Source organism: Cynocephalus volans, chromosome X (genome assembly GCF_027409185.1).
Source record: "Cynocephalus volans isolate mCynVol1 chromosome X, mCynVol1.pri, whole genome shotgun sequence".
Lineage (NCBI taxonomy): Eukaryota > Metazoa > Chordata > Mammalia > Dermoptera > Cynocephalidae > Cynocephalus > Cynocephalus volans.
This window is the reverse complement of record NC_084478.1, coordinates 19,575,174-19,598,188: the sequence shown is the minus strand read 5'-3', so window position 1 is coordinate 19,598,188 and position 23,015 is coordinate 19,575,174. Positions and strand designations below refer to the sequence as shown.

The window sequence follows — 23,015 nt, the reverse complement described above, 5'->3', positions numbered from 1 at the left end:
AGCATAGACATTGTGACAAATCATACTTATTCTTTATGCCCCTTATCCAATCTCTCCCATCCCTCTCTCCCTCCCACCTCTGATAACGCTAGATTTCTTCTTTCCTTCTGAAAGAGTAATGGTTACTCTGTTGATTTGTTGCCTAGATGATCTGTCCAATGCTGATAGATGTGTTCAGGTCCCCTAATATTATCATAGAGCAGATGCTTCTTCTGTCGCTCTGAAATGGGCTTTGTGGAGAGAGACATCCTCTTCTTTTCTTTGGTCTCTGCTGGTGATTTTCCTCATGTCAATGCACTCCAGTGGCTGGCAGATCATCTGCATGGTGGTTGTGGCATCTAGCCTCTTCCGTGGAAGCAGTGGTTATTGTGGTGGCTGTGGTGGGCCACCCACATGGAGGTGATGTTTCTGGCATGCTCCTTGGTGCTGGTGGTGTGCCTGGTTGTGGGAGGGGGAGTCCAGTGCCCAGCTCCATAACTCAGTCCCTGGGTGGGCCCTGAGGCACTGGTGGTATGCCTGGGCTGAAACTAACTTTTTGTCCTTTGCTTACTTCTAAAATGGGGAAACTTCCTGTGGGGACCAGTACTTGAGCTGTGTGGTTGAGCTAAATTGCTGCTTTGCTTCTGATTCCCTAGGGAAGGCTTCTTGTGCAGCTTAGGTTTTTACAGTTGAACTTATAGGTACTTCCAGCTCTCCGGAGACCTGGTGCACCTGGGTTGTGTAGAAAGTTTGATCTGGGCCTGAGTCTTTTCATCAAACTGCACCCCATGCAATTCTATATTCCTGACCAGTCTCCTCTGAGTGGTCCTACACTGACTGGGGGGCAGATCAGCTGTCCTTGCTGTGCCCCACGGTTCCTCTGGTGGGCCTGTCTCCCCCACTGCCCATGTGGGAAACACTTCCCATGGCACAGGATGTGTGCCATCCCTTGCAATGACTCACCGGCCTCTGAGTGGCTCCTTTTTTTCAGTTGTGACTCCTCTATCCTGTGTGGGTCCACGGGAACCCTATTAGTGGCCTTGCTGGCCTGTGAGCCACCACAGCCCTCTTCTCCCCTGCCGCCTCCAAGTAACTTCATCCAAAGGGCACAGCTGTGGCTTTTGCCACAGCTCCATGCTCCTGCTCCATGCACTCAGCAGCTCCAGCCTTAAAGCAGCCATGGCATAAAATGGTCGGTGAGGTTTTTTCTTTATCTCATCGTGGCTTCTCCTGCCTTCACGCACTCTGTAGGTCTCTCCTCCTCTTCCCCTGAGCTCTAGCGGCCCCAGCTTGGCTGTTGTTGATTTTTTATAGTTGTAAATTTGTTGATTTGTGAGAGAGAGTGAAACTGGGGACTGTCTATTCTGCCATCTTGACTGGAAGCCTTTTATGGCATTATTTTTAAAGATTTGTTCCATCTGGAATATATTTTTGTAAGGACTGATGATCCAACTTTTTCTCCCAAATGCCTGCTCAGTTGTCCTCCAACACCATTTATTAAATTTACCTTTTCCCACACTGAACTGCCATGCTATCTTTTTCATAAACTAAATTCTCATGCATTCTGCATATGTCTGAACTATTTCTTTCCCCTGATTGATAATTTTATTGATGTGCCAATACCATACTATTTAATTATTTTGGCTTTATTGTGTGTCTAATCATCACTCATTTTGTCTTTAAGAATTTTTTCTCACTATTCTTGCTTGTTTTCTTTTCCACATAAACCCTAGAAGTAGTAGTATATCCACTTTAAAAATTCTGTTGGTATTTTTATTAAGACCACGTTAAATTTGTGGAGTTCACAACATAATGGGAGTTGACATCAAAGGTCTCTATGGTCTTTCTACTCAGGGAAACTACAGTTTTCTTAACACTTCATGTTGAGTTTATCAAAAAGTATTTTAGTTTTTTAGCTTCTGTTATAAGTAAACTTCCTTCTTTCATTATGTCTTCTAATTAATTGAGTTATATGTGTCAAAAAAATTGATTTCTATAAATTAATATGGTCCTCCATTAATTGCCAAATTATCTATTTTTTTTTTAGTAGTTTTTGTTCCTCTAATGTTCTTTATCTTTTTTGGTCTAACTGTATTAGCTCCGACCTGAATAATGTTAACTATGCTAATAACAGTGCAGTTAGTATATATCTTTTTCAATTCAAACATACTATTCATTTTTGAACTGAGATTCATCTACTTCACCAAGTTAGGGAATCCTCACTTGGTTTGTTTTACTAATTTTCTTTCTTTCTTTTTTTTTTTTTTATAAAGGGTTGGTGAGTTTTGTCAGATGTATTTTAGGAACCTATGGAAATGATTATGATTTTTCTCTTTGGATTTGCTGATGGGATGAAATGTAGTCATCATGTGTATATCATTCCTAGTACTGAACCATCCTTGCACTTCTGGAATACATCCTACCTGGACAAAGTATATATTTCTTCTAATGTACTGCTGGATTCTGTTTCTCATATTTTATTAGCTTTCGTTTTCTGCTAAATATTTTTCAGAGATATTGGCCTATTGTTACTTTAGGGGACTAGGGAGGAGTTCCAATCTTTGATGGGTTTTGGTATCACTGTTATTCCGGCTTCATAAAAAAAGAGTTTGGAAGCTTTTGTTCTTGTGAAAAATTTTTCATCAATAAAAATCCAATACAAACAAGTAAAAGCAGTTATTACTATAGGTTTGTTAATTTATGTATTAAACAGGATTTTTGTGTTGATGTAGTAATCAACACATAATCTTAGTCTCCAAGGGAAAAATAAATCCCAAGTTCAAAACAATCGACCTCATTAAAATTTCTGGATAGAGATTGTTGGATTCTGTCTTTATCCTGAGATTCTATAGCAAAACTCCCTTCAGGACTTTAAAGGGTTTTGAGCACATCCATTTCCAGACATCATCTCTGCACTGAAGAGGGTCTGAGGAGAGGTGCAGCACTAACAAACGTGGCAGCTGCGCACTGGCCTCCCGTGTGTGGATGTGAGGGCCATGCACGCCGAGGCTCCAGCTTGCACCTGCATCGGAAAGCTGGTGGAGCCTTCGGAAAGGGAGAGCAGACCGAAGAGAAAGGCTCGTCCTGAGTGCTGACTAAAGAACGACTGGCAGCCTTGAGAAAGCACCATGAAGTGGAGATCACTCATCACAAGGACACTGAGCGTCTGCAGAAAGAAATTGAGCAGCATAAGCAGAAGATCAAAACACTAAGAAATGATGATTAAGGACACACAGTTCCCCATAGAATGGCACATGGGATTGCCCACTTCTATGTAGGCATAGTTCCGGTTTAATTGATATTGGTTGTGTGCTGCCAACAGATTATAATGAATGTCAGTGGAAAAAAGGGTGTTCCTTTTTATAATCTACCAATACATGTATAATAAATCATGCCATTGTCCAGTATAGAAGTAAAAAGCTCATGTTCTTCTATGATTTAGCTCTTCTCTCTAGTTAATTTGAAGCACCCTGTAAAGCTACACGGCTACACCAGTTGTCGGTTGAGGCAATAGCTAATAGCCACACCAATGTTATTGTTAAAGCAATTCATAACTAAAGCCAGCATGTTTCGTTATTTCAGTTATACTAAGTTTCCTCTCGTATTGTCAGGGCTAGGGCTCAGACCTTTCACACCCATTCCACAGACTGGGTCACCAGACCCCTCACACGCAGGTCCACGCTAGGTAATTGGGAAAGATCCCAGGAGCCATTGGCAGATGACACGAGCTCAGTCTTCAGCAACGGCAGCAGCAGCCTCCAGCAGCAGTAGTGGCCTCCCCGTGGCCCACTGGGGACATCCCGGGGACAGGGGGGTGTGGTGGGGGAGACGGCGCTGTGGATTAGAGCCACTCATCCTTATACTTAAGTCATAACCCAGGACACCTGGGTGCACATGCGCAATTACATAAGACAATAACCAAGGAACACCTGGGTGCACGTGCAGATTTACATCAAGTGCTCGGCAAGATTCGGAACAGCTGAGGGACCCTATTTTCCTATATTTTCCCAACACATCCCCAAATTCATCTGCAAACTGAGACAAGATGTTAGCACATTTTAATAAAAATGTACAAACATTACAAGACATTATAACTGATGCCAAAGTTTGACCCAGCTTTGTTTTAAATGGGCAGATTAGGATTTCCTTAGGTGGAAATTGTAGGAAGAACGTTCCTGATCATGATCAACCTTGACTGGCTGCTTCTTAATGATCCAGGTGACAGACACAGAGAGGGGCAGGGTAGTCAGAGACCCTGAGCTGGTCCAGTAATCCCGGCAAGTGGGCATCAGGCAGGAAGGGTTGAATGACCCAAATTCCACAAAGCTGTCTTGGCCAAGAGATGGGGGTCACCGAGTCACTATTTAGTGGTGAAACACTCAGGAATCGCATGATGAAATGATGATTCTCTGAGGTGTCCAGGGACCACCCGTGGTCCAGGGAGCTCCAGGTACCTCTGGGCAGCTCCCTGAAGAGTCACTGCTTAGGACAGAATCATGCCCAGGCTTTGTTTCTGCAATCAGCTCTGCATTTCTGAACCTCCTCAGTGGGAAAACAGCCAAAACCCTGTTCTCCCTCAATTCTAGTGACTTTACAGCAGGTGCTGTCCTCTGAGTATCGTTGGGAGGTATTAGACAGTGGCTGGTGCAGAAACAAGGCTTCTTTTTCTCAAGAGGGACTAACTGAGCATTTCTCCTTTCTAAAATACAGTGCAGATTAGGAGACGCCAGGGTCCTGGACTAGGGAGAGAGGGAAAAAGAGAAAGATGAGGAGGAAAGGAGAGGGGAAAAGGTAGGCGGACAGACGGATGGGGGAATATATGGACTTCCAGGGAGAGGCCCCTTTGGGATTCTGAATATGGAAGAATTAATCTTGGGGGTTGGACAAAGGTTTCCAACCTGAAGGAGAGGGATCATTTTTCTTTCCAGCTGGAAAAGTCAAGTTTCTGTAAAACTTTGCTCTGCTCCCCGAGTTGGGAGGGTAACTAGAGAAAAGAAGGCTGCACTGAGTGTTTTCACAAGAACTGATCAGGAACAGAACAGGAGGCAGCAGTATGTTCCTGAGTCCTCAAGTCCTCAGAGGCATGGCAGTAAAACCAGAAAGCTCAGTGCCCACCAACGCAATCACTTCTGTCCCCTGCAAAGTAACCCAGGGCCAGGGGCTTTCCCAACACAGCATCATAAATGGCAAGTCTCCTTCTAAGGGAACGTTCAAAGAGAACCTGAATACAGTTCACTTAATTACACTTCCCGATTCAAAGTGCCTTGGTAATGTCTCTGCTCTGAGATTGAAACACAAGATATATTTCAAGTGATTTAGGAAAAAATATTACCTTATGCTTAACTGATGGCAAAGTATCCACCAACTTCTGTAGCTCTTTATGATGTTTGTGTAGCTAAAGAAAAATAAATGAGAAAATGCAAGTTTTAAAAACAATTGACATCGACTACAGAAGTGAATGGAATGTAAATTAAAATCAACCACCTGGTGATTACCTAAAAACAAATGACAGTCTGAAACTGACTTAAACTGGCAACTTAGAATGTGACGAACACTGCTGAATTAAATGAGATACAGAGCAGATGAGCAGGCTGTTTGCAGATGTGCCTGCGGTCTGCAGGGAAAGTGGCCTTGGTTCCATTCGCTTGCCACTGAGACTCACCAGGCCGCGGACCACAGGGACTCTGGAGGCTGAAGCTCTAGAGCAAACCAGAGCACAGGAAGGCCCAGCTTTCAGCACAAGCCCGAGGCCTCAAGGGCATGCTCCAGGAGCCTCTGTATAATAACCACGTTTTCTAGCATCTGTATCTGATGCTTGGACATCTGGGCCTTGCTGACACTGGAGGGATTGTCCCCCCCAAGGCTGGCTAATTCCTATAGTGCACAAACAACTGGGAGAGCACCTTTCATATGCCAGCCAAGCAATCCACAGCCCACACCCCCAACCTTCTCCTTTATGGGGCTCTTACTCATGGGGCCACGACTCTCCTGCTCTAACCACCCCAGGGTCAAGTATCACACAACTAGGGACTGCCCTTCCACCCCAAAGCAGGCTGAATATATTCAAAGTAGCCAGATCCTCAGCTGCTTACCCTGCCTTGCTGTTCCTTCCCAAGAAACCCACAGTGAAGTCTCCTGCCCACACTTTCCCCTGGCTCCCTCTGCCTTGTCACCAACCCTGGTGCTTCCCCAGGTAGCCCTGCATGGTGTGCTGTAGGGAAAGTGAAGGAAAATGGTCAGGGCCCCTCAGATGTTCAGAATCTTGTGGAGCATTTGATGTAAATATGCACATGTGCCCAGGTGTTCCTTGGCTATTGTCTGATGTAGATGCGCGTAGACACCCAGGTGTCCTGGGTTACGGACTTAAGTTTAAAGGACAAGCAGCTGTGCTCCACAGCGCCCCCTTCTCTGTCCCGGGGATGCTGCTACTGCTGCTAGAGGCTGTTGCTGCAAGTGTCCCCAGGACCCTCCTAGAGGCTGCTGCTGCCAGATCTGTAAGCTGCTGCTGCTGACGAAGCTGAGGACTGATGTCTGCCAATGGCTTCCCGGATTTTTTCCAATTACCTAGCATGGACTTGCGTGTGAGGGCTCTGGTGACCCAGTCTGTACAGTGCGTTTGAAGGGTCTGAGCCCTAGCCCTGACAATACAAATGGAAACTTAGTATAACTAAAATAATGAAACATTTTGGCTTGAGTTATGAATTGCCCTAGCCATACAATTAGCATAGCAATGGCCCTATCCCGACAGTTGGCGTAGTTGTGTAGCTATACATGTGCTGTGCCTCCTGCTTCAAGGGGTCTGTGTGTATAACAAAATTCTTCCTTCACGACAGTCATTCCCATGTCTGTACATCTTACCACACCTGATTAAAACAAATCCTGGGCCGAACCCGTGGCTTACTCAGGAGAGTGCGGCGCTGGGAGCGCTGAGGCCGCGGGTTTGGATCCTATATAGGGATAGCCGGTGTGCTCAATGGCTGAGCGCGGTGCGGACGACATCAAGCCAAGGGTTACGATCCCCTTACCGGTCACAAAAAAAAAAAAAAAAAAAATCCTCGGCCTGCTTTAAACACTCAGCCTCCAGAGTGGACTAAAGCAAGAAACTTGTGGGAGGCCTGCAGCTGCTAAACCTGCGGGAACTCAGGGGCCCCATGAGTGTGGTATAGGAATGTACCACCCGTTATCCATTAGCTAGCTGTGTGACCCGGCAGGAAAGCACTTAACCTTGTTAAGCTCCACTTTCTTCATATGAAAAATGGAGACAATAGTACTGTCACCGAGAGCTCTTGGGAAGATAAACTAAGTACTTAGCAAATACAGAGTCACAGAGCACTCGCAAATATTAGTTCCTGTTATAATCATTTCCTATAGTTGTCTGCCTTTATCTTTTTTATTCTGTTTAAAATATATTTTTAACTAATTGCACATTTTAACCATTATTTACTTAGTTATATGCTTTTATCCTTTTATACCAGTGCTTAAAAATAGAAATACAATGCAAGCCACAGAGGTAATTTAAACTTTTTAGTAGCCACATTTAAAAAGTAAAAAGAAACAGGTAAAATTCATCTTATTACATATTTTATTTTACCAAATATTTTTAAAATGTTATCACTTCAACATGTAATCAATGTGAAAAAGTTATTGAGCAAAGTTTACATTTTTTTTTCCATATTAAGTTTTGAGAATCTGCTGCATATTTCACACTTACAGCACACATCAATTTGGATGCTAAGTTTTCATCAGAAATAGTTGATCTGGGGCCGAGCCCGTGGCGCACTTGGTAGAGTGCTGCGCTGGGAGCGCGGCGACGCTCCCGCCGCGGGTTCGGATCCTATATAGGACTGACCGGTGCACTCACTGGCTGAGGGCCGGTCACGAAAAAACGACAAAAAAAAAAAAAAGAAATAGTTGATCTGTATTTAGGTTTTTAAAAATTTACACCTCAAAACGTACAGACACATACTCAAGTGGTTCCAAACATTCTTGTTTTACAATAACTAAATTAAACATATTATATGTTCTTATATTGAAACATAAATGAATTAAAATCATATAAAATTAAAACTTCATTTCCTCAGTGGCACTAGCCACCTTTCAAGTGCTCAATAGCCACTTATGGCTTGGGGCTGCCATATTGGATAGTGCAATTTTAGACCATTTAAAAGATATAAAATATATTCTTAACAATCCTGTATTTCAAGCATTGATTATCTAACCAATGTATTGATCCCAGTATTCTTAAACTGAATAAGAATATTGTAATGTATCTTTTCATGCTAGGATACAAAACATCATTTAAAGTTGGCGAGATTTTTGTTACCTTTAAAAATACTCCTGTCACAGCCAAACATCTTCTTCCAGTGCTGCATCCTCGAAGCTTTCAAATTTGACTGCATTCCAATACACCAAGTGCAGCCGAAATACCATTAAAAGAGGGTTTAAGACATGACCATACAGAATCGCTCCAAAATAAACTGAGAGCCTCATTCCGCAGATGATATTTAATCATGTTTCCTCACCCAAAATAAAGCCACTGAGAAAAGCATATGACAATCTGCTGCAAAATGAGATAGTAATAAAGAATAGGAAGAAATTTAGGCAAGAGCAGCAATTAATACTATTTTGGAATAGAGGGATTTATTCGGGGAAAGAAAAATTTATATAGCAAGGATGCAAATTTATTTGCATCTAAAGGAGAGAAGATGCTTGTCTTGAGAGAAACAGATTCTTAAAAAGTTTTCCAATGTGACAATAGTTGAAGATACATTTCTTCTTTCAGGGATGACCACTTAAAATGTGCTGCTTCTTTTTTTTTTTTTTTTGATGCAACATTTACAGCTAAATTACAGAAAAAGTTGTGAGCAGATATTCCATTTCCTTATGATCTCCCTACATTTCCCTCCAAGTCACTCATCATCCATCACTCATGAGCTTTCTTTCTGGAACCAGCATTCCCCTAGCCTCCCAAGTGAAGCATCTTCAAGGTCATGGTCAACTTCGCCTTCAGTTCTATTTCAGAGGACTGCACCTTCAAGTTCTGTTGTTTATATTTCACAAATGCTTTCTAAACTTGCTCTTTCTCTTATTTCTATTGCCACAGCCTCTGTTTTGGCTCCTACCATCTCTCACTTAGATTTATCTGACCTTGCGGCCCTGCTCTGTTGCCTGGGTTAATGTAAAAACAGTAAACTAATTGACTAATGAATTAAATGAAATCATGCCATGCCGCTGTCCTGTTTAACAATAAGAGTGTCTGATGAGCCTGCCCTCCACCTGCTCTTGTCGGCTTCAATGACCACCATTCTCCCTGCCTCTCCTACATCAGACATTCTTCACTCTGGCCATATCACTTTGTTTTTTTGGCCATTTCCAGAACATACTATCATATCTGCCTTTGAGCACGATTTTCCCTCAGTCTAAGATGCCCTTCTAGTTCTCTTGGCAAACTCCTATTCATCCTTCAGTACCCAATGTAGATGTCCCCTCCTCAGTGAAATCACCATAAACTCCTCTGAGCGGTCTACATCACATGCCTTACTCTGTGGTCCCACAGCACATTTAGAAATTTTTAAGTCACACTTGCTTTATAATTCTAACTTCGAGGGTGCTTCTCTCACTAGATTTTAAACTCTAGGGAGTCAGGAATTGGGTTTGTATTCCTGGCACTTTGTGCAGTGCATGGCACATGGTTGGCAGTCAGTAAATGTTGAATGAATAAATGAATGACAAAATACGTACATGTTATCAGGTGACCAAAAATATAAAATGTTTTTGTTGCCTAATTGTCCTTTTGCTCTATGTTGCAATCTTAAAATTTAAAATCAGATTAAATAGTATCAGTATTTCACATAGAAGTTAATTGTAAAGTCAGCAAGCAGAGGAAAATTAGCACATATTCAACACCCATACAGATAGATTTCTGGCAAAGTGTTCATTTCATTTCATGTCAATAGCAATTTTAAAATCTATACATTGAGATATATGTATTAACTAATAGAAAATATTACCTATACTAGTAGAAGGAAACATGCAGAAAAAATAGAAGGGAATTTTTTCACATTCTCAAAAGTTAGTGTAATGATGATACAGCAATTCCACTTCTGGACATGTACCCAAAAGAACTAAAAACAATGTCTTGAAGAGACATTTATACACTCATGTTCATAGCAGGACTACACACAATAGTCAAAAGGTGAGGAATGGATAAAAAAAAAAAGTGGTACATCCACACAATGGATTATCACTCAACCTTAAAAAGGGAGGAAATTCTGTCACATGCTACATCATGGATGAACCTGGAAGACATTATGCTAAGTGTAACAAGCCAGCCACAAAAAACAAATCGTGGCAGCCTCCACCCAGATTTCAGAGGATATATGGAGAAGCCTGGGGCCAAGGCAGAGACCTGCCACAGGGAAGGAGCCATGGCAAAGGCCATCTACTAGAGTAATGCTGAGCAAAAAAATGGGGTTGGAGTCCCCACAGAGAGCCCCCACCAGGGAAATGTCTAGTAGAGCCCAGGGAGCTCTACTAACTTCACCTAAAGCAAGTGTAATCAGTCCTGAGACTAGTCCATGAGAAAACAGGGTATTCACGAATGAGTTTCTTGTCTCCGTTGATAGTTTTCTGACCCCAACCCCACAAAATAGCTTTAAATACAAAGACCAATTAATTTAATTTCAACAACAAACTTTTCAACAAAAGAAATGGAGGAAGAATTATTGAGCAGCAAACTTTCAATCAAGTACTGTCTGTATTTAGTTGCTTGGGTAGTAGAGGTAAAGGCCCGTGGAGCCTGCATCCCATGAAAGGCGCACCCCACCTAGTGTGCGTGCTGAATTCACCTCTTACGTGAGCAAACTTTGAGGACTAGGCAGCAACCCTGTAACACCTGGGTAGAATATCAGCACTGTGAAGGTCCCGGGTGTTCGCAGTCACACGAATATGAAATATTAAGGTGTACACAAATTCATCCACACAGGCACTAAAGACATCACCGATGCTGATTTTCTTCCAAAGTCAAGCACTAGGTCTTTGTAGCAGGTCCCTGAAAAATATCAGCAGAGTTCCTGATAACACAGATAGACCTGTTGTGACATCCATGCATGAGGAATGGAAGCCACGTGTATCAGTTAGGGGTGGTCCACTTCTCTGCCCTTCAGATGTGCACCATGGATGAGTAGAATCAAGACAAGGAGGAAAACTAGAAGAAACGTGACCCAGAGAAATCATTACTGCTGGAAAAATATAAGGAAAATGGTCAGGGCCCCTCGGATGTTTGGAGTCTTGCCAAGCATCTGAGGTGGGTATGCGCGTGAGCATGGGTGTCCCTTGTTATTGTCCAATGTGATTGCGCGTGTGCATCCGTTTTTTGTTTTGTTTTGTTTTGTTTTGATTATGGACTTGAGTATAAAGGATTAACGGCGCAGATGTGTGAAGCTTCCAGAGGACGCTCCAGGAAGACGTTTTAGGTTGACCCCTCCTAGCTCTGAATAAAGCCTATTATTTCTTCCCCCATGGCTCCAAGGACCTTTTCCTATTACCTAATTCGTAGGCCTGTGTGTGAAGGGTTTGTGACCCAGTCTGGACAATGGGCTCCGGGATCTGTGAGACCGAGCCCTAGTTTCACAATTACCGACTCCCTGCCTCTCGCCCCCCTGCTAAGAATGAGTCTAAGGATTTGAGAAAGTGACAAGGCAGCTACTACTCAGTCAAATCCCCACCTATGGCAGGGCATCCTCCTATTTCCATAAAACCCAGAAAGCTGCCTCTAGTTTACTCTAAAACAGGAGACGTTCCTCTTGCTTCAGTAGCTGCCCAAAGATGGAATTTCAAAATCGTAGACTTGTTTTTTGGGGGGTGGGGCGCAAAAGCATCCTAGGGGTATGGACGTCAAGCTCCCCTGGAAGTGTCTGGACCAGTGGTTCTCAACAGAGGAACTGATTCTTCCCCCAGGGGATATTTGGCAACCTCTGCAGAGAGTTTTGCTTGTCACAACTAGAGGAGATACAGGAACACGGGGGCCTGTTTAGTACAGGAAATGCACAGAGGCCAAAAGCATTCACAGAGGGCAAAAGCCTTGAGTGCACAGAATGGGAACATTACGTGCTGAAAACAGCACATGCTGAACAGCGAAGATGTTCTGATTCAGTAGTAGGGAAGACTGAGATCGTTTTCTGTCCTGTTCACACACTCCTTTCTGTACTTCTTTTGAAAGTATACTCAGCTTGTTACTTGGCCAAGGTCATGGTACCACAATAAAAGATGAGACAAGCCTGAGCTCGGGGCTGCACCGACTTTCTCCTCTCTTGCAGGAGTTAGCTTGGTGTAGTCCCTCTGGGCCTCTCATCGCTTTAAAGTATTTGGGCTCTGAGAGGACAGTGACAGAGGAGGGTGCTAGTGCCATCTAGTGTGTAGAGGCCAGTGATGCTGCTTAACGTCCTACAATGCACACACAGGTAGGGCCCCCACTGCAGAGAATTATCTGGCCCAAATGTCAACAGTGCCAAAGTTCAGAAATCCTGATCGAGGGAAATTGAGAGTATTCTTTTTTTATTTTCCTATTTCTTCCTATAACACATTACTGTCTTATCTCTGGAGAGATCCAAACCCAATGTTTGTTTTTATTTTTCTTAGTGTAAAAGAATTCGTCCCTAAGAGAAGAAATTTTTGTTTCAGAAACTTAAAATAGGAAATGCATTTGGACTGGGAAAATATCTTACCAGGATGCAGATGCCTTCTGGAAAGCCCTTGAATGGATCTGATGTTGGTTCGAAGATTCCTGGCACAGAGAGACCACATCTTCCCCTCTGAGATACTCCGACTGGCTGAAATTTGAGAATTCTCACTTTTCAAAGCCAGTTAATGAGGGTCTACTGTGAAGACTAGGCAAGAAGTGAACGAATGATCAGGTCCCCTTAAGTGTCCACACTTCATGCAGGAAATGGAAAGTAGCATCTCTCACACCCGTGCAAACACCAGCCCAAGGAAACCGGGCCTGTTCCCTCAGTTGCTCTTGCATGACCTTAATGCTACAAGTTCAGCTTCCAGAAGGTTTTCGTCCCCATCTACTCCTTTATTAACCCAAAGCATCCCCCGAGTAGGAGCGGTTGGTCCCTCTCCCCTTAGTGGAGGCACCTTTTTGCCCAGAGCTTATTTTGCTAAAGATAAACTCATATTTCTGTTCTCCCCTCCCTTTCTCTTCCTTATACAGTTTAAAATGATTTCTTGGTAGTTGTCAAACCGTCCCTCAAAACAGGAAGATGATTAAGTGTTCTATCAAAGTCTTCATTTTCAGGTTTTTCTTCTATTTAGAAAATGAAATAAACAGAGAGATTTTATCAACCATGGTTTAAGTGAGCACTCTGCCATTGGTAAGGCATCAGTAAGCCATGACTGATAAGCGACAAAGGACCTTTAGATTTCAGAGGGTGTGTTCGGTTTTAGTTCTGATTTATATGACCAGCCCTTGGTTGGATTTATTTTATGTTTGCACCACCTATTTCTCCAGCCTCAGCTCTTCAAATGTGGAAGACTCATTCCTACCTTAGCCCCCTGGTTCCTGATCCTCCTCCTTTGCTTAAATTTCCCCTCATTTCACTCGGTGCTTGCTCCTGTTATGGGCTTACCTGTCACCTCCTGACCTCTCTGACTATCCTCTTATAACATGAGCCCTCGCATCACTATTTTGTAATCACAGGACTCGGATTCGTCTTCCACGACATTATTACTCGGTACGGTTACAATTATATGCACATGTGCTTAATGATCTGCCTCCCCACTGCTCTGCACACCACTACCTGTGCATGGAACGAGGAAGATGAAGGGCATCGCTGACAAGGTTGGATTCTCCTCTTTGCTCTAAATCCTCATACCCCGCTGATTACCTCATTATTTCTTCGTTAAGAATCTTTCGGGCTCATCTCTTCCTTGCCTTGCCCATGACCACCTTGTTTGGGCCCCTCCACCCCAGACCTCATGCAGAGCATCTTGGTGCCTTTCCTCCTGCATCACACCCCTCCACTCCTGTTCTGCAGCTCAGCAGTTTTCCTCAACTACCACCTTCATCATGTGCTTGTGCTAAAGACTGTCCATCAAGTTGTGACTTCTGTGTCTAAGAGCCCAGCTTTCCTGCTAGGAACCCACCCACTTATCCAATCTCATTTCTGCTCATTCTTCCCAAACTCTGGTCCTCCCATGCTGCTGCCCTTGGTCAGGCCAAAAGAGAGGTGCCGTAAATGTAGAACACCCACCAGGGTTTGAAGACAAAGGAAAGAATGCAAACTCTCTCCTTAATAACTCTTCCACTAATTCCATATTAAAGTGATCCTGCATATAGTAGGTAAATATATTACTAAAATTAATTTCACCTGTTTCTTTTTCCCTTTTCTAACATGACTAATAGGAAGTCTAGATTTGCCTATGTGGCTTACATTCTGTACCTGTTGGACAGCATTCCTCTGTACCCTCATTTGCTCTTTATCCTGTGCCTTGCTTTGTACTGCCCTTTCCATGAGGGATGTGCTATTCCCTCATGTAACTGAGGCTCATTTTAGTAGAACTAGCTATGCCTTAGCACAGTGGCAGGATACACACGGACCCTCCATCTGACTTTGTGGAGGACGTTCGCAGAATCACAAAGTGCCTTGTTGGAGCATCAGGGCTGTAAAAGGCACTTTGATGTTGAGTCCATTAACCAGAGGATACACGTGCAGTTATCCAGCACAGCAGAATGAAGCCCACACTTCCTGCTTCTCAGTTCCAGGGCTATTTGTCAGTCCCAGGTGGCTGAAGATAACACTGAGGACATTAATGCAATTCCAAGGGGCTCCTAATCCGCCTATTGTTTCTCAAGATTATTCAAAAGCTAATGAAACACAACAGTCTGGGGCACCCCAACCTATATCAGAGTTCCTCGTGAAGACACCACAAAACAAGCCTTTTAATACTATTATTCTCCAGGCTTTGTGTTCTTCAAAATTAGTTGGACAAATAATAGAACAACTTTATAACACAGTTCAGTTATAATATAGATTAATGCTGTTAAAAACAACTTTCTCTGAAGATAGAGACATCTGATATGGTAAACGATAGGCCCATGTGACTATAAAATTTTAATGGATTTAAATTTATATGTAAATAACTACAAGTGGCTGGAGGCTACATTTTAGTAAAAGGCGAAAGATTTATGCGATCTGAAGAGAAACCAGAGTATTGGAGGCTACATTTTAGACAGCGCCACTCTAGTCCAGGATATCCTACAATGTTTTTCTTCTTTCTAAAAATAGGGAGATCGTGAACATTGAGAACCATTGGAATAATACCAAATTTGTAGTATTTCCATTCAAGCTGATATTCTTTATATTTCATTAAGCTAAGAATTAACATAATTAAGTTTATTTTCCTATGGTCTAGGGTCTCATACCTAAATGTTTCTTTTAATGTGACAATTAGGCTAAATTTCAGTAGGTGATAAACACTATGTGAAACTGATTTTATTTTCATCTTGGGCAACAGGTATAGGATTTGATCTTCATTTTATTAGATGACAAGTCCCCAAATTTAGGACTGTCAACAGTTCCTGTCCATTACTTGAGATAACAGCAAACAGCAATCTCATTGACAGCCAAAGATTATCTGCGGGGAGCGTGGGCAGCAAAGGCACAAGGGCAGAGCGTGGGGCTGTCCTGAAGTGCTGCTTTCCGAATTTGCCACCACTTCCTCCTTCCATTAATCCTTCTTCAGCTTCACATCTTCTTAAAATGGTCACATTTATACATCTGAGGCAAGCACTGCACCTGTGAAGAGATAAAGATGATGATGACGATGACAATTGTCTCACCAGCAGTAGCTGCCAACCCTGTGTGGCAGGCACTATCTAAGGACTCGGCACGTTCTCTTTTCTAACCCTCACGAACTCGGGTCGTGCTTGGTCACTAGTGTAGAGTGGCCCTTCTATTCATGTATTGAGCTGCCAGAAACAATGACTAGTGTCTTTACAACGAAGCAGGTGAGGGTCCAGAATATAGCAACAGGACATGCTCAGTGGCTCAGGTCCGCAGAAACCATAATATTCTCCTGGGTGAAAACAGGTCGGGACAGTTTAATATGGCAAAATCAAAATCAAATGGTGACGGCATCCTGTTTCTCCCAGTCACTTAGAAACATGAAACTAATGTGAGAAACCAATCAAGGGAAGCCCCACTTCCTCAGGCCACTGCGATGCGGCTTTTGTCAGTGCTGAGAAGCAGCGAACTATCCTAAAGACATAAGCATATTGGAGTTTAGATCTTTAACTTTCACATTTCCGTAAATAAAAACAAACAAAATAAACAACTAGGAAAAAAACACCACTCACACAAAACATTAATAACTGGATCAGTGTGATTAATTTTTTTCCATTTTAAGCCTTAGACTGCCAAGTGCCAGTGTTTGCAATAAGCCAGTCTGGCAGGATGGAGGTTCACCCAGCAGTCGGAAATGTATGATGACCCCGGCAAGTCCATTTCAATGAGAACAGCCAGCCATGGAGAAAATAAACTTACGCTAATAACATACTTATAAAGTAGTTTCAAGGGAACAGATTTCGCTGGATTAGCATTACTAATGAATTCTTTTTCTTATGTGCACACAGGTTCCAAGAGGAAAATGTGAGAAAACTTGAATCTTGAGGCAAGACATTCTTTGAAAACTATGTTAATTCATTGTGAATAGTGGAAATATATACAATAACTATTTAAAAGATATATTTAGCCAGTTGATTAAAGTCATCTCTCCACCATCGCACACATCCTCTCCTGTCATCTCAGTGACTCTCTACCAAGGTTATTGTGCCCCCCCCCAGACATTTGGTAATGTCTTCAGATATTTTTCAATGTGGTCACTTAGGATGGGGGGAGTGTGGTACTGGTAAGAGGGCAGTGATGCCATTCAACACCTGAAGCCAGGACAGCCCCCAACAACAAAGAATGATCCACACCCCCCATGTCAATATGGTACAGTGGAAAATCCCTGCAATGCCCAGACATGGATGAGCACCTGTCTTTCCAGGAGGGGAATGAGGTGGAAGAGGTTTGAGGAATACCATCTGCTGCCTCACTTGATGTTCCATGTTTACAACAGAGCACACCCTTGCAAGCAGGTCAGCTAGGGTGACTCAGCAATTCTAATTTGGGGCAGAATATTCCAGAATGTGAAGCTACTGAACTGCTTGCAAACATTAATACGCAACTTCGAGAAACTTAAGAGTCACAGAAATAAGTTGCAGTCTGTGAACCAACCTTAGTAAAAAGACAATGGCTAACAAGAACAATAAAGAACCTGTTCCAAAATTCAAACTGGACATCTTTCTCTTGGCCAGTTTCTGTATGACATCATTTTAACATTTTAAAATTGGTCAAAAGGGGCCGGCCCGTGGCTCACTTGGGAGAGTGTGGTGCTGGTAACACCAAGGCTAAAGGTCCGGATCCCTATGTAGGGATGGCCAGTTAGCTCACTTGGGAGAGCGTGCTGCTGACAACACAAAGTCAAGAGTTAAGATCCCCTTATGGGTAATCTTTAAAAAAAAAATGGTCAAGAAAGTACTTTCCACATTTACTTTAATAGATCAGTAGAGAAACAGTCATTCTCACATATAATCTTAAATCATATAAACCCACACTGGAATGCCAATGACCCATAGCCACAAATGCTTAACACATGTGATTGTTATAAAACCAACAAGCCTTTCTGCTCTCTTTGAGGTAGAAGTGGACTCGGTTCTGGGTTTTGTTAAGTGCAGGTATGGAGGCTGCAGGGCCTCACTAGAATGAACCTCTGAAGCTGGAACCTTCTCCATACTAATTTGCATGGAGACACTTGAAGAATGACCCTCAGGCTATTCCTCACCACCATCCTTAGCTTGAATTCTATCCATTCCCAAATAACTTGCAGGAACGAATACCCTAGAGTGAGGAAGGCAGAGGAGGAAAGCTGTAAACACTAGAGATTTGAGATGCTGAGGAGGAGGAATCCTCTAGGTAGGATAACAACATTCAGAGCAGCAGTTCACACCCTGAGGGGTGGGGAGGGCCAGGGTTTATTCACTTTTTCCCCAAACCATTTACTTTTCGTCACATCCACTGCCTGCCCCTGGACCCGCAGACTTCGCTTCGCTATGTCCACGCCCACACGCTGGAGACGTCATTTCGTTGATTCAGGTTACGCCCCGTCAGTCAGGCCTCAGTCCCCGGCAAAGCCTGGAGCTCTGTCCTGGCCGCGCTCTCCACGCCGCCGGCGCCCGGATCCGCAGCTGTTCTCCGCCCTGGCTGCATATCGCCTGTCACCGCCACGGGCCTCCAGCTGCGGCCACGCGCCTGCGCGCTAACTTGCCCACGCCCCTGCCCTCCGTGGGCTCCACCATCTTTGACACGCCCCTGAGCGCGGCAAAGCCCCGCCTCCGCGTTCCGAGCACGTCTCTTCGCTCCTCGTACGCCATGTCCCGCCTTCCTGTTTCAAGTTACCCGCCCCTCCGTATGCTACTCCAAAGCCCGCCTCTCCATCTATGGGCACGCCTCCACGCTCCGCCCATTCCACGCCCCTGAGCTCAGCTCATTTCAAGTGTGATCACCCAGTCACACTTGTCCTACTTTGTTCCTTCCTCTCTGCTCTCCACCACGGTAACTCCCCGGCCCTCCGCCTGGGAACGCCTCTCCCGCGGTCTTTGTCCCGCCCTTCATGTACAGACTAAGTCTCAGTCACTCAGGTGACTCCTCTTCCGCTGGGCCTTGACGCCTGCGCTACCCACTGGCGGGGGCCATTCCCACGGTGGCCAGGCCCCTCAGGTCGACGTCACATCCCTTCCCTCCTGCATTCCACACCCCTTTGTCCTGGCTAATGAGGGCGGTACTCCCAGGCCACAGGCCGCGACCCGGAGAGCCACATTGGCCGCGCTCATCCTGCGCATGCGCATTTACCTGCATTGCGTCCTAGCCACGCTCTAGGTTCTCAGGGCATTGATAAGACTGACACTTATGTGTGCATCCCATAGGACCCATAAAGGTTGTGAAGGTGGGCAAGAGATTTGGCTCTAAGCTTCCGAATGGCCATAAAAAAGGGAAAATAACTATTTTAAGGTTGACAGCATTCAAATAAACCAATCAGGATTTTGTTTGTGAGAAGCACAGTTTTTCTTAATTTTTAGTCTTGAGGGAAATCCAATTCCTTATCATGATGTTGCTGCAAGCTAAGTGAGAAATAAGTATCATAAGGAGTTACCCACAGAGCCCTTTAATGTAAACTGCTGCAACAGTCACAAAGCATTAAATCACCTTTATGAACCATCCAAACTTTCCTGTTTCGCTGAGTACCCAGACCCTCAATTGTCTTGCTTACTTTACGGTAGCGTTTAGATCATCTTTCCCCATGATGGCAAATAGGTATCAACTTGCGTGTCAACTTGCATCCTTTCATATTAGCTGGCTGAATGGGTGAGTTGGAACTTTTGTCGTGTAGTCTGTGCAGAAGGAAAAAGTTTTGTAATAGGATAACAATGTCTGTTATGGGTGCAGGATGGGTAAATGGCTGCAAACAACAACCCATATAGTATCTGTGATTTGTAGTAATAGAGGTCTCCTGTGCACATCTTTTAGGCAGTCAATGAAACATTTCTCATTATAAGGCTTTTGATGAATTTCAGACTGTACAGGGTTTAAGGTCACTGTTGCTGTCCAAAACCTAAAGAAGACATAATTCATATGTCTTTTATATCAACCATAATGAGAGTAGTTTAAGATTCTGTTATAAAAATGAGAGCATATATCTAAAAGTTACGTAGCCCGGTAGCCACTCTCCCCCCGACCCCAGTAGAAGTTGGCCAAGGAAGTACCTATGGTCAGGGCTGAACGTCAGTGGGTGACCTCCAACTAGCAGCCAAATAGATGATTAAGGTTGGAAAATACTACTCCATACAGCGTAGCTGTAATAATTTTAGCGTAGAAAAAAATAATCATGAGAAAACTCGTACACCTGAGCAACAGTGGACAACAGTTCTTTATCTAGGAAGCAGTGTCAGTAAAATCTTGCTTTTACCACATGGGACTTATTATAAAGTATTGTTCTTTATGCACAAGATGAGACACATAGTCACCCATACATCCTGTTTAAGAAACTGTCCTTTAAATTCCTTTCTTAGAAATATAAAGTTGGCAGAATTACAGTTTGTCCGAATTAATTTTTACTTCCAAACAGTAGTGATTAACTTTCTCTGTAGTAAAAGAATGTTAATCTGTTAAAAATGAGACAAAGTTCATAATAGTTATGGCTATTGATTAACCTACAAAATTTGATGAGCTCTTCAAATATCCTAGCTTCATATGGTTTTCTCATCTCACAGAGGGCATAGGTATGGGAATGGAGAAAAAATATTCTAAAGCCCAGGATTCCTTGTTTATCAAGGATACTGGAAATTGTTTTTCTTTGGCTTAAACTGTCAAAAAAAAAAAAAGAAAAGAAAAGAAAAACCCTGCAGCGTACTTCATTTCCAGTCTCAAGCTTATTAGAACTCTCGTTTATGATTCAAATTAGTCAATTCAATTTTCTTAAACTATCAAATATTCCTGGGCTTAAGAAATGCAAAAATGAACCAAAGATAGCCTCTGCCCTCTAGAAACTTACAATTTTGTAGGACACAAAAGTAAATCAAGTGGGCAATAGATGCATTTATGAAAGTGAACAAAATGCTGTGGGAACACAGGAGAAGGAGAGGATAAGAAGTAAGTGGATTTCACAAGTCAATTATAAAACCCTATAACAAAAGCAATAGAAAAGAAAGGTTTCTCAAAGGAGGTGATAATTAAGGTAGACCTGGAACAATAGCTAAGATGTTTAAAAGTAAAAAATGAAAGCTCACAGGATTCAAGTTAGGCAAATCATGTGAAAACACACACACGGGACAGAGAGAGGTAGGACGTAGCCAACTTGCAGGGACTGGCAGATAGAAGGGCTCCTGGGGGGCTGGGGGATGGAGTATGAATGCAGATGCACCTGCAAAGCCTCGCTCTAAACAGAGCTTAGAGGACAAAGAGTTTGGATTCTCTGACTTGACCCTGGGAGCTAATGAGGATTTTAACATGGAAATGGCTTCAATGCAAATGACCTGGAGAAGGACAATAGAAGGTAGGAAGGGCATCCCATGACACTGGGTTTGCAGTGTGCCCTTACATACTAAATAAGGCCTGCTGGACTGGTAGCCCACATGTGCCCAGGGCTCCAAAAATCAGGAAATTATTCTTTTTCATTAGCCGTCTTAATAAAAAGATAAATGAGCTTATTTTAATAGTAATTTTAGAACATAGAACAAATGATGTTACAATCTAATAGTATACTTAGTTTTACACACACACACTCACACTATTTTATTCCCTTTTATCTTCTGTTCTTTCTTATGTCTGTTATTTCTATTAACCTAACTATAAGGAGAAAAAAGGTACCAGATATAAGCCTAAATGATATTTCTACACATTGTAGGATGTTTAGAAACATCCCTGGCCTCTACCATTAGATGCCTTAGCAGCACCCCTCTCTCCTGCCATTTGTACAACCAAAAATGTCTCCAGACCTTGCCAAATGTTTTCTGGAGGACAAAATAACCCCCAAATGAAAACCACTGAGTTAAAATAGAATATTTTTGCACAGTGGACAAAAATTTCTTGTCTCTCCATGCATGTAAATACTAATTGATAATTTAAACAAAATAAAATTATTTTGTTACCTAATTATACGGACAATATTGTAATAATATAAACGTCGTGAGGCTTATTACATAGTATATCGATTTTATTCCAATTTAAACTAGAAAGGATCACATTTATTTAAAATGATGCAGCTTCTATTCTAGAAAATCATTGATTGGAGCCATTTAATTAAGTTGTTAACCTAAAAAGTGAAAAGTTTTATCTTATAAAAGGTTTCCATATTCAGTTAGTAAAGGTTTTATTTGATTTATTTTACTGTGTCACAGCCAGATACATTTCTCAGAACCCAATAAAAATATAAAGCGTAATGTCACATTGGAAATTGTTTCACAGCTTACTGTAGTAATTTTAAGCTCTATAGGTTTACTAAATTCCTGTTTGTGACAATGGAACTGAACAATCAGTGTAAAAATTTAAAAGCAACACTAGCCCTCCTACTTCTTGCAGGTAAATGGAGCCTACATATCCCCACATGCATCTATGGCTCTGTTGAACTTTAAAAGACATCTTGCACGAATCAAAAGAATACACATGTTGTCTTTTCATGTGATCTCGTAATTTACTTACTCCAGATCAGTAGATCAATAGCTGTGTGCCCAGAAACCACTTTTCAGTAGTGTTGTGGAGTATCAAGAACATGGAGAAATTGAATTTTATTGTCTCAGGAGACTCGGTGCCCTTTTGTATTGCTTTTGGCAATGGTAATCTGAACTATTTATTTACGCTTTCTAAGATCTGAACATTTGGAAGTAAATACTAACATATTCAGAATGATTGAAACTGCTTTATATGTCATCATTACCATGGCTACTAATAAGTTATTAAGCTCTGATGTGTGAAATTTCTGAAATGAGCATTTTATGAAGCAAGTTATGCAGATATAAATCTCGACATTTACTACTTAAAACTTGTATGTCAAAACAAACACCAGTTTTGTGCAAAGTTTTGAAAAGTGTAAGCAAATAAAGACATTATGTTGAGAGACAAGAACCCTAGTGCCTAGTTCTGTTTCCCATCTATTTTGTTGAGATCTCCATCAAGCTATATCACAATGAATTTGTTTTTAGTACCTTCCATGTGACATGTAACTTGTGGTGTCTTCATATTTGAAGTCGAGTTATTTACAGTGTCTCATATCTGTTATTTGAGCTTTTGGCTATTCCCCTGACATGATTTATAGAAGCCTGTATTTTGACTCATGCCATTTTGGGCTGCTGTTTCTTTTGCTGTTGTCAAACACTTTTTGAAGCAATTATTGGAATAAAGAAAAAATAAAAACTATAATTTTAACCTATTTAGAAA

General features: G+C 42.5%; 1 long non-coding RNA gene across 1 annotated transcript in view; it reads left to right on the top strand.

Moving 5' to 3' along the window:
* The window catches only part of LOC134367660 (uncharacterized), a 144,778-nt gene extending 127,965 nt beyond the window's left edge, over positions 1 to 16,813 (top strand). Inside the window, exon 4 of the long non-coding RNA XR_010022427.1 lies at positions 16,616 to 16,813. This is a non-coding gene — a long non-coding RNA (uncharacterized LOC134367660). The remainder of the gene's footprint in view (positions 1 to 16,615) is intronic.
* The last annotated feature ends 6,202 nt before the right edge of the window (positions 16,814 to 23,015 follow it).